General features: G+C 46.6%; 1 protein-coding gene across 1 annotated transcript in view; it reads right to left on the reverse strand.

Moving 5' to 3' along the window:
- LOC134456420 (membrane-associated guanylate kinase, WW and PDZ domain-containing protein 3) overlaps positions 1 to 14,504 on the reverse strand; it is a 249,754-nt gene extending 235,250 nt beyond the window's left edge. The window contains exon 1 of the mRNA XM_063207783.1: positions 14,206 to 14,504. The gene's annotated coding sequence lies outside the window, so the exon portion shown is untranslated. The remainder of the gene's footprint in view (positions 1 to 14,205) is intronic.
- Positions 14,505 to 14,848: the final 344 nt, after the last annotated feature.

Here is a 14,848-nt window from a genome sequence, read left to right on the forward strand (position 1 = left end):
GAATGGAATTTGGGGGAAAAAGTTAGTTGGGAGGTGGAGTTTCTATGTGGTGTGTATGTTGTGGGGAGGTGGATTCTATGTCCCCATATTACCAAAACTGGGGTAAGGATGAAAATTAGAACATTTCAATTCAATTCAATAATGCTTTCCCCCCCCCCCCCCCTCAAGGAACCTCGTCCTCCACATTTCCAGAGCAGCAAATTGATTTCGGATCTCTGGAGACGAGCTGGTCGAGGCCAGACACCACTACAGTGATATGAAGGAGCCTCCATGCAATTTGGAATTTCCCCTCTGGTGTTCGTGTCTTACAACAGCGGCCACATTTCGCTACATAAAATTGTTTTACTTTAAAGCACCAGCGTCCTACATTTGTCAAAAAAGGGTCCCTAATGAGCTGGGACCTTCATAGTAATTTCAACTTCTCCAAAACGTCTACTAGAGGATAACCTTAATTCCCTCTCAGATACCTGATGGCCTATACCAGTGTTTCCCAAACTTTTTTCCTTGCGCACCCCCTTGTACATTTCAATGTGGTTCGCGCACCCCATAAGTGAATGTTTTGGTGTACTTATGGCCACTCAAATATGGGTTCACAGCACAAATCATTGCACATTATGCAGTCATTTAGGGAAACCTCATTTACAATAGACTTGATGTTTCTTCAAGCATACAATGCACCATACAATTAAAACCTACTTAATGTACATGAATACAGCATTAAAACACATATCTGCCATTGCTCTATTCAACTCACCCACCCCCTTGGGGCAGGCCACGCACCCCCAGGGGTGCCAGCACCCCAGTTTGGGAAACCCTGGCCTTTTATACTACGGCAGGATGTTCTGTCAGACATGTCTGTTAAACGGTCCTACATTGCCATAGATAGACGTCAGACACGTTTGTTCAACAACTTATAAGTTAAATCCTGATTTTTCAAAAAATGTCCTTCATGCTTCCTGCAATCGCGTCAGATCAAACAAAGTCCAGACCATGAATACGAAATGGAAATGGTAGTATTATGGGATGGTCAGGACCAGGCTATTGTAGACTATGATGCGATGCTGTTTAGTGTTCATTCATAACAGTGAGGTAGCCTAATAGTGAAATAAAATGTGGTCTCAAACCACTTGCAATGTGTCAATATGTCCAATAGAGAGCGCTACTATCAAGGAGGACACTCCACTACAGGCTGGGTCAGAGCCATGTGGGTTAATGCATGTCTCCCTCTTGTGGAATGTGCATATTACTACACCACAACTTAGACATCAATCCAAACATCTTCTAGCAGTGTATATACCCCAAACCAAAACACATTTCGGGCAGTTGTGGCCTAATGGTTGGGGAGATATCTTTAGATCAGAGAGTTGCAGGTTCAAATCCCACCCTTACCTCTCCTTACACCATCCATGGCTGAAGTCATGTGCGTTCCAACAAGGCACCTTACCCCACATTGCTCCAGGGACTGTAACCAATACCCTGTACCAAGGCACCTTACCCCACATTGCTCCAGGGACTGTAACCAATACCCAGTAAATAACTGTAGGTCGCTTTGGATAAAAGCGTCAGCTAAGTGTGATGCAATGCAATGCAGTGTACAAACAGGACAACTGTCTTCAGTCACATCACAAGCAAAACACGTGCAACATAAACAGGTCTCCTCCACTCTCTTGTCATCATAATCTGAACTCGATGAGAGAACTGACTAATGTATTGACACCAGGGTTGTTACATGTAATAGGTTTGGAGAAAAAGAGGGCTGGACGGCTGCGGCATTCAAGTGGTCAAACAGGTGGGGGTTGCAGTGGTGTAGTCTACTTTTTATGGTGGGTATACTGTATATTTGAGCATTTTTTGAAGTGGGTATACTGTATATTAGAGATGCACCGGAACCTGATTTTTAGGATCCTGCCGGATACCGGATCCACTGCTTAAGATCCTGCCGGATCCGGAACCGGATACCGGGTCCTACGAAAAGGTTGAAACACATAGCCAACTCGCACACGTGGGCCCTTTTTATTACGTTGGTGCAAACTATTTTTAAGACTTATTGGCTTACTGCCACACTGCCTTCAACAGCCGCTTCTAAAGGGCTTTCACTCCATGCAGCGATTGGGGTTGTGAAAGACTGACTGAAAAGCCTAGGCTACGTAAAAAGTAGAGATGCCCCAGATCCTGATTTTTAGGTATCTGCCGGATACCGGATCCACTGCTTAAGATCCTGCCGGATCCGGATAGTCTGAAAAACCCTATTATCCTGCCGGATCCGGAACCGGATCTTGGATCCTGTACATCTCTACTGTATATATTTGTGCAATTCAAAATAATGGATCAATCCATTTTAAGCGGGTATACTGAAATCCCTGAAATTTAGAAGTGGGTATACTCTGTATACCCGTGTTCTACGTAGACTACACCACTGGGGGGTTGGAGGGTGCTCTTTGGCTGAAACATTAAAAAAACTATCAAAATCACTGCTTGGTCCTCTTCTTGCCCCAATGATGTAGCTGGCTGAAACGTGTTGGCAGTAATCTTAATTAATTTCCTTCTTCTGTATTACGGTCGTCTGGTGTGGCTGTTCAGGGGTAAACCTTACTCATGGCAATAATTTCACTAGTCACTTTGGCAGGTAACTTATTCATGGGTATATGACATATATATCAGTAGCCTAAATCCTATGTTTGCTCCTCGTGTTGTATTTAAATTCAAGAAAGATCATCCAGATTCTACTTATCTGATATCCTATAGGTAGTTTCATATAGCCATACGCAAAATTATTGTGATAGCACTGATCCTCTGGTTTTAAAGCAAATGCAGACAACAAAAATAGAAGAAAGGCTGAATGGCGGCCCGGCCGGGGCCCAATCAGCAGGGCACTGCACTGCCACACCGGCGACCTACACTCGGTTACGGCCTGGGCCCTTTGCCGACCCTCCCCCGTCTGTCTCGGTTACGGCCTGGGCCCTTTGCCGACCCTCCCCCGTCTGTCTCTCCCAATCGCTTCCTGTCATGTCTTCACTGTCCTGTCACACAATAACGGCAAAAAGCCCCGAAAAGATGTTAAAAAGAAAGGCTAAATGGCTAATGACTCTGCCAAACCACTAGCCATTGTCGCCGATGAGCAATAAGATAATACCAAGCTGTGAGTCAGGTCAGGGGCCCCTGAAGACTACAACCCCCTGCTAATGCACACTAATGGCTCTCTGAAGCGGTTTGAAGCAATGCCTTAATTAAAAATTAATCTAAACAGTTTAAACAGTTTTTATATCTGGGGTACTATTAATTGTATCACTATATTAATGTACTGTAATTTATTATTCTAAACACATATAGTGGTTATTACAAAGCACAAATCCACTTTGTACAGTACGTATGTGATGAATACGATTTGAGGTTGCAGTGGTTTTTATATTACGTATTCACAACTCCAACTGCACACAAATGCACTGTATAAAACAGACGATCCACGTAGTATTTATATGCACTTCAATGTTGATGTTTTTCACTGCAAGTGTTTCCTAATAACAATGTCCCCTGTTAGGGGTTGATCTAGCAATATTGGGGCCCTTGGCGAAATATAAACATGGGGCCCTCAAAAGTTATAGACATAAATTTGAGTTCTGTGGTTTTGGTGCTATTTTAGCGTTTTTGTCTCAGTGTCTATCTTCGTACTATTTTCAATAAGCAATACATTAAGATCAAAGGGTCCGTATCGCGAAAAGCGGTTCTTTGCTAAACGAACGGTTTAGCAACATCCTTCGTAAGCAGGGACTCAACTCTCTCTCCGACAGCGACTCTCACCATTAAATCCAAGGGAATGGTGTTACGTCTTGAGATCGGGTCTTAATGATGGTTAGCAACGACACAGAATTGAGAAAAACGGACCGCAGGCTTACTTTTAGTGTAGTTTACCGCTGCTGGTGTAGAAGTCGGGACCCTATGTAGGGAAGATAAGATTTAGGGTTGGAGGCCGGGGCCCTAGGCTATTGCCCAAGGTTTGGGGGCCTAATGTGATGTCCGCCTCTGCCCCCAGGTAGATCCCCTCTGTACATCTCCATGAAAGAAGAAGATGAGAGAAGAGAGGAGAGGAGGAGGGGAGCAAGTGGAGGAGGAGAGGAGTGGAGAGGAGAGGAGATGAGAGGAGAGAGGGTGGACGAGAAGAGAGGAGAGGTGAGGGGGGGAGAGGGAGGAGAGGATGTGGAGGTGGAGAAGGAGAAGGAGAGGAGAGGAGGAGAGGGGTGAAGGGACGAGGTATCCAGGTGAAAAGGTGGTTTTAATTTAGTACACATAAAGATGATGAAGTGTACTAGATGTTAAAGTGAACTCGTGTTTTTGTGCTAAGAAAAGTATGTTTACAATATGCTTATTTAAAGTGTACTTAAAATTAGATGTAGGTCTAAGTTGCTCTCAAATAAAGTACACTTTGAGCGAACCATACTAAAGTGGACTTCTGAAGATGTTTGGCTATAAAGTGTATTTAGTGGAATATATACTAGTGCTCTAATAGTGAACTTTCGTAAAGTGTATTTTTTAATAACTATGCAAGTGTACTTTTTCAAACATAAATATGATTACACTTCACCCATATGTCTTCGAGTGTGGATTTTTTATAGGTGCGCTTTAAAGTAAAGTCGCTTTAACATATTGAAGTACACTTTTTCTAAGTGCACATGATTGGTACTTCACCCATAAATTTCAAATGTGTGCTTTTCCAAAGTGCATTTAACCATCATGCACCATCATGCTTGTCCCATCTTGCAATTCACTTTGGGAGCTAATATCTCATACAGAAAGCCATTTATCTGAAGGAATATTTTTGGTTTGCATGAACATATTAACTCAATTGTTATATTCTGTGTTTATTGTAGGGGTTTTTAAAAATTTAAAGTGGTACACAAAAAATGATTTGTTCCCACCGTCATTATGTGGTCACGTTTGTGTTCTGGTATATATAGACTCACACTTCCATGTTCTCATGGTGGGAGTAAGTGGAACTAGTTGTTTAAACAAGAATAAAAAGGTCACATTAATGATTAATTCAGGTGATCAACTGCAGGGAAGGTGATGCTAGATTGAAAAAGATTAATTGATATGCGTATCTGAAATTCTGTAACAATGCAATGATTGTAAATGTCAGTCGTGCTGAGGCATGCATACTGTAAACATTCTCGGGACTGTGACTGTGTGTAAATGTGTACAAGCTATGAGGACCAGGCATGGATTGTAGTTTGAATTGTAATATTGTGTCATGTATTGGGAGTATCTGTTAAATATACTTCAAGGCATAACTGTTATATATTTCACAAATTCTTAATATGCTTACTTTTTACAGACTTAAAAGTTCCAATGTAGTCCAAAGAACATGATTTAATATACTTTTACAGAACTTCTAGTACAGTTAACATGTTATAGAAGCTGTATCAAGCACACTCTTAGAGACATTTACGAATGCATGAAAAGCGTGTTGTTGTTTAGAGATACTTTCAAAAGTATGCTGTAGTGACTTAAAGTATGTCCAAAAGCTTGGAGCAATTTTAAGCTTCCTCAGTGTGTGCAAGTGTGCTGAAGTATGTTAGTAGTGCTTCAGCGCACTTAATAGTGCACGAAGCGCTTTAAAATCGCGAAATAGTACCTTTGTACTATGTTCGGTCAAAAAAACGTTTACACTTTAAGTATCTGGGTTTTTCCACTGGGATATGGGGGGAGAGGAGAGAAAGAGGAGTGGAAGTGGAGAGGAGAGGGAGAGGAGAAGAGAAGGAAGGAAGAGACTGAGAGAGAAAGAGAGAGAAGAGAGGAGAGGAGAGAGAAGAGAGAGAGAGAGAGAGAGAGAGAGAGAGAGAGGGAGAGAGCAAGAGAGAGAGAGAGAGTGACTTAAACAAATACCTACAGGTTAATACACCCTTGGGACGAGCCTCAGACAATCTGCAATTCAGATCAACCTACCAAGAGACATTCCTCTACGTCAACCCATTTAAACGGCTCCACCCAAAAGCAACAATGGCCGCCACTGTGTGTTGCCTGCCTGCCACCGTCAGCAGGTCCATATGTGAGCATATGTAATGTAATGACAATGACATGGCCATTTCCTACACACTAAAGATGGCTTAACCTGTTAAAACATGGTGTTATAAATGTGCTGTTACCAGAATGGCAATAACCGAGTCATAGTGCATCACTAGGTAGTGTATTACTATGGTAGTTAACTTTTCAGTGACTATCACAGCGTACCACTGGTGGTACAGCAGCATGCATTACGGGGCTGCGCCAAAACATCGCTCTGTGCATGACCGTATCCCACGAAATAAATGCAAGAATTGGACTGTGGCTTTGGTATAACAAATGGGCACTTTCCACTCTGAAAAAATACACTTGGAATGCCTGAAGAGGACTCTGGTGGATCGAAACATGTGTTTTCAATAAAACCGTTTCGTTTTTAAGCTTTCAGAGTGCAAAACTTCTATTTTGTTTTTATCATATCTGTGTTTTTGGTCCTGTACCTTTTCACAGTAAGGTGCAATGTGCATGCTTCTACTTTTTCAAAACAATTTCTCCCACAATGCAATCACAACACAAGCCTCAGTCGAAAGGACACATCTGGACGCCAGTAATTCGCTTGTGATGCTTCAATCAGAGGTAATGAATGGCACTTATTCAAGTGGGTGAGAGGGAAAGGCAACAGAAGGCGGTCCTGCCGTGGCTGAAATGGTAGGGCACCACACTGCTACACCGGCGACCCGGGTTCATTTCCGGCCTGGGTCCTTTGCAGAACCTCCCCCATCTCTCTCTCCCCCACTTGCTTCCTGTCTCTTTTAACTATCCTATCACAAAAATATAAAAGCCCAAAAAAAATATATTTTTAAAAGAAGGCAAGGGAAGGGAAAGATGTCTACAGTAAGCGTGAGAAAGACCACGGTCTGTGTCATTAGAGCACTTTGTGGACCGGGTATGGAAACGGAGCCACATGAAGGAAGGGGCGGTGTCCTTTAATGAGAGAGAGAGAGGGGGAGACAATGGGAGGGAGGCGGTGAAATATGAAATCGATGCCGTGCGTTCTTGTCAAGCCGAGATAAGAGTTTAATTAAAAGGGCCAGTGATGTGCTAACTTGGAGGGGCTGCCACGAGATGATGGATAGCACTCCGCGTGGAAAACAGACAGAAACGACACAGGCAGACTGATAGTGCTCGGGAGGGGGTGGGGGCTTCGACAGGGGAGCTGCATGGCAGACTGATAGTGCTCGGGATGGGAGGGTGTGGGGGTGGGTGAGGGCTCGTCAAGGGAGATGCATGGGGGTGTTAGGTGGGCAGTTGGGGGGGGGGGTGCATGGGGGTGTTGGATGGGCAGTTGGGGGGGGGGGGGGGGGCTCGGCAAGGGAGATGCATGGGGCTGTTTATTTGGGCAGTGAGGGGGGGTGGCTGCATGGGGGTGTTGGATGAGCAGTTTGGGGGGGGGGGGGTGAGGGTTCGGCAAGGGAGATGCATGGAGGTGTTATGTGGGCAGTGGGGGGGGGGGCTGCATGGGGTGTTGGATGGGCAGTTTGGGGGGGGGGTGGAGAGATATGTCAGGATATGAGGAATGGAACAGAGCACTGGACAGAGCAAGAGATGGAGAGGAAGATAACCGAGGTATCAAAACAGAGAGAGAGAGGGATGACATGACAGGGGGACCCTAATGAGATGACAGAGAGAGAGAGAGAGAGAGAGAGAGAGAGAGGGAGAGAGAGAGAGAGAGAGAGAGAGAGAGGGAGAGAGGGAGATGGAGAGAGAGAGATGGAGGGAGAGAGGGAGAGAGAGATAGATAGATAGAGAGAGAGAGAGAGAGAGAGAGAGAGAGAGAGAGAGAGAGAGAGGGAGAGAGAGAGAGAGAGAGAGAGAGGGAGATATGGAATGATAGAGAGAAAATCACATAAAGGGAGACAGCGACAGGGACAGAGAATGGAGATAGAGAGGAGCAGCAGCATCGTCAGACAGACAAGACGAGACGAGAGATGAGCAGCAGCATCGTCAGACAGACAAGACGAGACGAGAGACGAGAGGAGCAGCAGCATCGTCAGACAGACAAGACGAGACGAGAGATGAGACGAGAGACGAGACGAGAGACGAGACGAGACAAGACGAGAGAAGAGAGATGAGACGAGAGACGAGACGAGACGAGAGATGAGATGAGAGACGAGACGAGACGAGACGAGAGACGAGAGACGAGACGAGACAAGAGATGAGACGAGAGACGAGACGAGACGAGACAAGAGATGAGACGAGAGACAAGAAGAGACAAGAGACGAGAGTAGTAAATGCCTATTGTGCCGGCCCAGCCAGTCATAAGACAAGAGCTCTGTGTGAGTGACTGTGCAAAAAAGAATGGAAATGGGAAGCAGACGAGGAAACGGGAGAAGGAGCAGCAGGAAAGATGCAGATGACCTGACAGCACACTCACTCTCTCTAACAATTCCGGCTCTGTGCACTACTAGATGTGGCTGAAGTGTGCCGCAAGTGGACCAGATCTGGGCTAGGGGAGTAAATCACCTACAGCCTACATGACGATACGGTTCAATATCGATTTCCTAAGGCATTCGATTATTTCCGATAGTTTCCGAAAGCGATTCGATTATTTCCGATAGTTAAGAATACCTCACGATACAATACGATATGATTCAATTTGATCGCCGGCCTCTGGATCGATGCATCGATACATACATATCGATTATTATTAGGCCTGTAACGATATCAAACTGAACCGACGTACCGTACCGAAAAGACCTGTACCGAACCGAACAGTGCTGTACCGAAAGGTTGAGTAAAAGGCTTTGCACTACATGCAGAGGCTTGTGCAGAACCCTGAGAGAGAATGCAAGAAAAAGCAGGTGTAGAGGCTGGGTCTTTGTGAAACCTTGAGGAGAAAGTGCTATTTCTTACACTGATGAAATCTCCAACCCAAAGTAGCAGGTTGAATGTATTTCCTTTTTTTCGTTTGCATTTTGACAATATTTTGGTGAAATAAACATCGTGCTGAGGAAGGGAAATGGTTTTTCATTTTGTTCCCATATACTGTACTGAAAATGTACCGAACCGTGACTCTAAAACCGGGGTACATACCAAACCGTGATTTTTGTGTACCGTTACACCCCTAATTATTATGTATTTACACTCTCTCACAATTGTGGCTCTGTACGCTACCAGATCTGGCTGAAGTGCGCCGCATGTGAATCAGATCTGGGCCAGTATCTAAAGGGGGTTGTGAGAGGGGCTATGCACACAGTAACATTTTGCAGTGCTAATTCAATACTTAGAGAGTATGGGACCAACTAAATGTGTTAAATTCGACTCTCTGAAGAGTTGATGTAGCCCCTTCACACATGCCGCTCCACCAGTGGAACGCTGAAATAGTCACTGACTAGTCTAGTACTACACCACTATGACAGTGTCCAGGGCCGTAATGCCGTGTCCAGACCAAGAGCGAACTATGCTGCCTGGTAGCGTGGGTAGCAGAAGAAGTTTCACCTTTAATTCACTGTATTGACATGACATGACATGTTTGATTCAGCTAATCACATAACGGCTCTGGCTTGACAGCCTGGGACATTCGGAGATATGAACGTTCCGATTGGTTTTCGCCGAACAGCGTCAGAGCGAATTCGCCTACGATTAGATTTAGTTTAATCGTCAAAATTCGCTCTGGTCGCTCAAGAAGCTTCGCTCCTGGCGAATTCGCATCGGTAGCGCAGGTCGCGTGCCCTCCATAGACAAATAATGACTTCCGTCGCTTCGTTTGCTCCGCTCGCTCTTGGTCTGTATATTACGACTTGGTCATCGCCATTCTGGTAACGGCTAATTTATAACAGGGGCCGTGTCTTACTGGGTTAACACTGGAAAATATATTGTGCATGGGAGGTTGGAGGTTGTGTGAGTGTGTGTGTGTGTGTGTGGGGGGGGGGGGGGGGGGGGGGGGGGGGGGGTTATGGGGGGGATATGGGGGGAGTGTGTGGCCTGTGGGGGCACTGGGCAGCGGATCTCGACATGTCAGGTCGGTCAGAGGAGCGTAACCCGAGTGGTGGAGACGAGGGGAGGAGGGGATGAGGGGAGGGGAGGGAGTGCTGATTCAGTGGGGTGGCTGAAGGTGACCCCTCTCTCTCCCGCTCTCCATCTCTCTCTTTTCCCCATCTCTCTCTGCCTCTCTCTTTTCCCCATCTCTCTCTCTCTCTATCTTTCCCCCTCGCTCTGCTCCCCATCCTCCCTCTCTCTCCCCATCCTCCTCGGCACCTGATATTGATCCTGCTCTTCCTACCTCCTCCTCTCCTTTCTTATGTCTCCTCTCCTCTCCTCTCTTCCCCTCTCCTTTCTTCTGTCTCCTCTCCTCTCTTCTGGCCCCTCTCCTCTGCTAGCCTCTCCTCTCTTCTCTTCTGTCTCCTCTCCTCTCATCCCCTCTCCTCTCCTTTCCTCTCCTCTCCTCTCCTCTCCTCTCCTCTCCTCTCCTCTCCTCTCCTCTCTTCTCTTCTGTCTCCTCTCCTCTCCTCCCCTCTCCTCTCCTTTCCTCTCCTCTCCTCTCCTCTCCTCTCCCCTCCTCTCCTCTACCCTCTTCTCTCTCCTCTCCTCTCATCTCCTCTCCTCTCCCCTCCTCTCTTCTCCTCTCCCCTCCTCTGCTCTCCTCTCCACTCCTCTTCTCCTCTCCTCTCCTCCTCTCCTCTCCTCCTCTCCACTCCTCTCTTCTGTCTCCTCTCCTCTCCTCTCCCCTCCTCTCCTCTCCTCCCCTCCCCTATCCTCTCCCCTCCTCTCCTCTCCTCTCCTCTCCCCTCCTCTCCTCTCCCCTCCTCTCCCCACCTCTCCTCTCCACACCCCACCTCTCTTCTCTACTCCCCACCTCTCCTCTCTCCTCTCCAAAACACACCTCTCTTCTCTTCTGTCTTCTCTCCTCTCCCCTCCTCTCCTCTCCTCTCCTCTCCCCTCCTCTCCGCTCCCCTCCCCTCCTCTCCCCTCCTCTTCTCTTCTCTCCTCTCCTCTCCCCTCCTCTCCTCTCCTCTCCTCTCCTCTCCTCTCTTCTCGTTCAGTCGCAACCCCTCGGTCAAGGCTGTGTCCTCTCTCTCCCATAACGCCAGCTTTACCACACCATCATCCTTGTGGTTTTACACGCTTCCATCCACAATCCGCCACAGTGACAATAATTTATCTTAACTCTGATTTATGTGTACTGTTACGTCAGCCTCGCCTCCATGTCAAGGTCCATTTGCAATAAATATTGAAGTGACCGAGGGAATAAAAAAAAAAACTGAAGTGAAACAACTTGCTCTTAACTGTTCAATAACAGAAGATGGATTAGACGGCATAAGGCACAAAATGTTACACTCTGAAAGCTTATGTTTTTTTGTTTAAGTGCGCAGTTGCACTCCAAGTGGAATCCAGCTCCCCCATTAGACGAGCGATAAATCATCTCTTGTAGTTTTAAATCCAGTAATTCGGGAATGCTCTGCATCACTCTAAATTGCTTTTTGCAGGGGACGGTGGTGCTCAGAGCGTATTCAGTCGCACGTAAAGCACCACGTACAGTACGGTAGTTCTTTAAAATGTATGCGTGTGTCAGTCCTGAGTCAGTCCATCGCCTCAGTGCGGTACTCCAAAAGCGGTGCGTGCAAGTATGTTGAGGATGTTGAGAGGTACATTAGTCCACAGATGGATGACCGCTCTCTGAAACCTGTGTCTGGTCAAGGGTAAGAGCACCCAAGTGCCCGATTGCCCTCCCAAAGCCTCGCCACGCCTTCTCACACCCCACACCACCACCCCTACCACCACAACCACCACTAGCACCCCAACCACCCCACACCACCACCACCACCACGGCCACCACCACCAGCACCACCACCCCCACCACCACCCCACACCAGCCCCACCAAGACCACCACCACCAAGACCACCCCCACCACGCCCACCACCACCATGCCNACCACCACCCACACCACCACCAGCCCCACCACCACCCCCAGCCCCACCACCACCACCCCCACAACCACACCCCCACCACCACCACACCCCCACCACCACACCTTGCCACTCATCGCCTCCTTGAATATGCATGGAGGTGATGGGGAGGCGCCATGCATACAATCGGGTAATTAACGACAGAAAAAAAAAACTTGAGCAGTAATCAGGCTCTCGTTAATAGCCTGCGCTGATAAGGGTGGCATGGATTATGGGCGAGGAGGTGACATACATAACAGGGGTCGAGGGCTGAGGAGGATCACAAGACACTGGCCAAATAACACTGGCCAAATAACACTGGCCAAATAACACTGGCGAAATAACACTGGCGAAATAACACAGGCTCCTCTTTGCAATAACACTGGCCCCTCTTCGACTCTGCACGTCTTCTACAAGTCACTGTGGCTGTCACCGCTAGACATCTGAGATCTATGGCTGAGACGCATGCAGGCAGGCAGGCAGGCAGGGCAGGCAGGCAGACAGGGCAGGCAGGCAGGGATGGAGGCAGGCTGACAGGGTGTATATGTGTATGTGGGGGGATCCTTCGGGGGTTTAGTATGTGCATGCAAGGACAATCACTGGCATCGAGACGCCTCAGATTGCAACATACCCCCTCTTTCACTCTCTCTTTCTGTCTCTCTCTCTGTCTCTCAGTCTCTGTTTACGGGTGACTCTCTCATTCTCTTCTTCTTCTTCTTCTTCTTCTTGCCATCTCTTTCTCAGACTTTATTAATGATTCATAACAGCACTATAACCTTGACTAGTCCCGGGGCCTACATAGCAACGCATGGCTGTGAAGCCAGGGTCACAGCATCCATTCCTTGCAAACAGGGATGGACACACCCAACAAACACTGATTCACACACACACACACACACACACACACACACACACACACACACACACACACACACACACACACACACACACACACACACACACACACACACACACACATCAGCGGGGGTATAAGGTCAATGCATGCATGCAAACATATCTACATTGCATAGGAATTAATAACAACAAAGCGAGAAACATTCACTTTCCCTGATAAACATTGTAGTAGCCCGCAGCAGATTTCTAAAGCAATGCTTACTACATGAATAAAATAACAAAACGCTTTTATCATATTCAAGAACCATAAACAACAGTGTTATATGCCAACAAGCCAAGCAGAAAACTAGTTAAACACTGGTAGAGCAAATGCACCTTGAAATCCACATAGCCTAACCCATAATGAATGTATTATAAAATTATCAATTTAAATTCATTTCAGTGATTTAATGCCCATTCTTTTGAGTGTTTTTTCTAAGTTTTCTATGCCTATTTACATTCAAACCAACAGAGGCTCTTAATGGCAATGCTCAGTGAAGTTATAGCGAGACGTGAATTTTGTTTAAAAAAAAACAACAACAAAAAAGTAATTTTGCTATTTGTAAACAATGTGGATATATAGCCTAAACAAGTGTTGAAATGTGGAAAGTCATGACTTTCATCCGTCTAGAACGCGGGGTTCGCTACTATCAACTTTCACCATCTCATGCCCACATTCCCTGTCACACTCTCTCACACCACCGATATTTTCAGAAAATAGTACTGACCTGCATTGCCGCTGACATACACACATTCTTTTCAAGCAATTCAGCCGCTCAAAGAAAAGTCGTTTAAACACGTCTATATACATTGACGCGGAGGAAACTTGACCCCGACGGTCACAGTGCGCAACAATACGTCAAAAAGCTGATTTTTCTGATGTCTTCCAACAAAAAAATAAATGTGCAGTCTACATGTGCAGTCTATATGTCCCAATATAGCATAGAAATCGACAAGAAATCACTGTTAAATTCCTCACGCCTGCGAGACGGGCGCGGAGGAGATGCGCACAGCAGACGGCGTATTTGGACAGTGTTGCTAGCGGAGGGATGCTCCTCCACTCCACAACTGAGCTGAGCACGGGACGCGTGATGGTCTGGAGGGAAAAAAGCCAGGGCAAAAAAAAAAAAGACGACAAATCTGACAGCGCGCGCTTGCACTTCATAAGAGCGTATAAAAAATGCGCCTCACATGGAGAGATGTGGTGATGTATGGCAATATAAACAAAGTGCATTCCGGCACAGGGACATGGTGTACCTTTAACTAACATAAAGTCGCATTTGGCTACATATCAGAACACCACACTTTGACACTATGATAGTTGTGCCCACGGGCAGGGCATGACAGCAGCATAAAATCGTTGCCTCTTACCTTCATAATTCTCCTCGTGTCCCCCGTCAAGATTCCTCGTGGGATATCTCTTTGGGGTATCAATATTCTTGAATATTGGCGATTGACCGCTTTTTAGCCTCTGTGTAGTGAGGGTCGCCTCTGGCAATGCTCTGCAAACAAGGCACGGCGACGATATTGATTTTTAACTGGCGAAAGCTAGCACTGTTGTGCAGTGCCGGACAGGAAGCCAAGCCGTAGGACTAGCCCCGCGACGGGTCCGAACTAAGTATTACCCGGGACAAAAATTACGGCATATGGGATACTCGCAGGTGTAGACAGCGAGGAGACAACCGGTGATAAGGGATGGAGCAACAGGGGGAGGGCTGCATGAAGGGGAGGGAATCTAGTAAAGGCAGAGAAACGCCCCTAGAGTAAATGCACTTGAGCCAACTTTGCCAATTTTGTTCAAAACGCTGCGTAAAATTATGTCATATGAGTGGATGAAGTTTTGGGAAGCCGCGGGTAACCTGAGCTAATTATCTAACTGAATATCTGAGGTAATGAATCGACTTAGCAAAATTGACATTGCTTTTGGTAATGACGGATTTCGGTAGGTCACGTTAGGTCAGGGTGACAGCCCATGGAGGTCATTTCAGGCACGTGCGTCAAAAGATGGTGCCCT

This window comes from Engraulis encrasicolus, chromosome 10 (genome assembly GCF_034702125.1).
Source record: "Engraulis encrasicolus isolate BLACKSEA-1 chromosome 10, IST_EnEncr_1.0, whole genome shotgun sequence".
Lineage (NCBI taxonomy): Eukaryota > Metazoa > Chordata > Actinopteri > Clupeiformes > Engraulidae > Engraulis > Engraulis encrasicolus.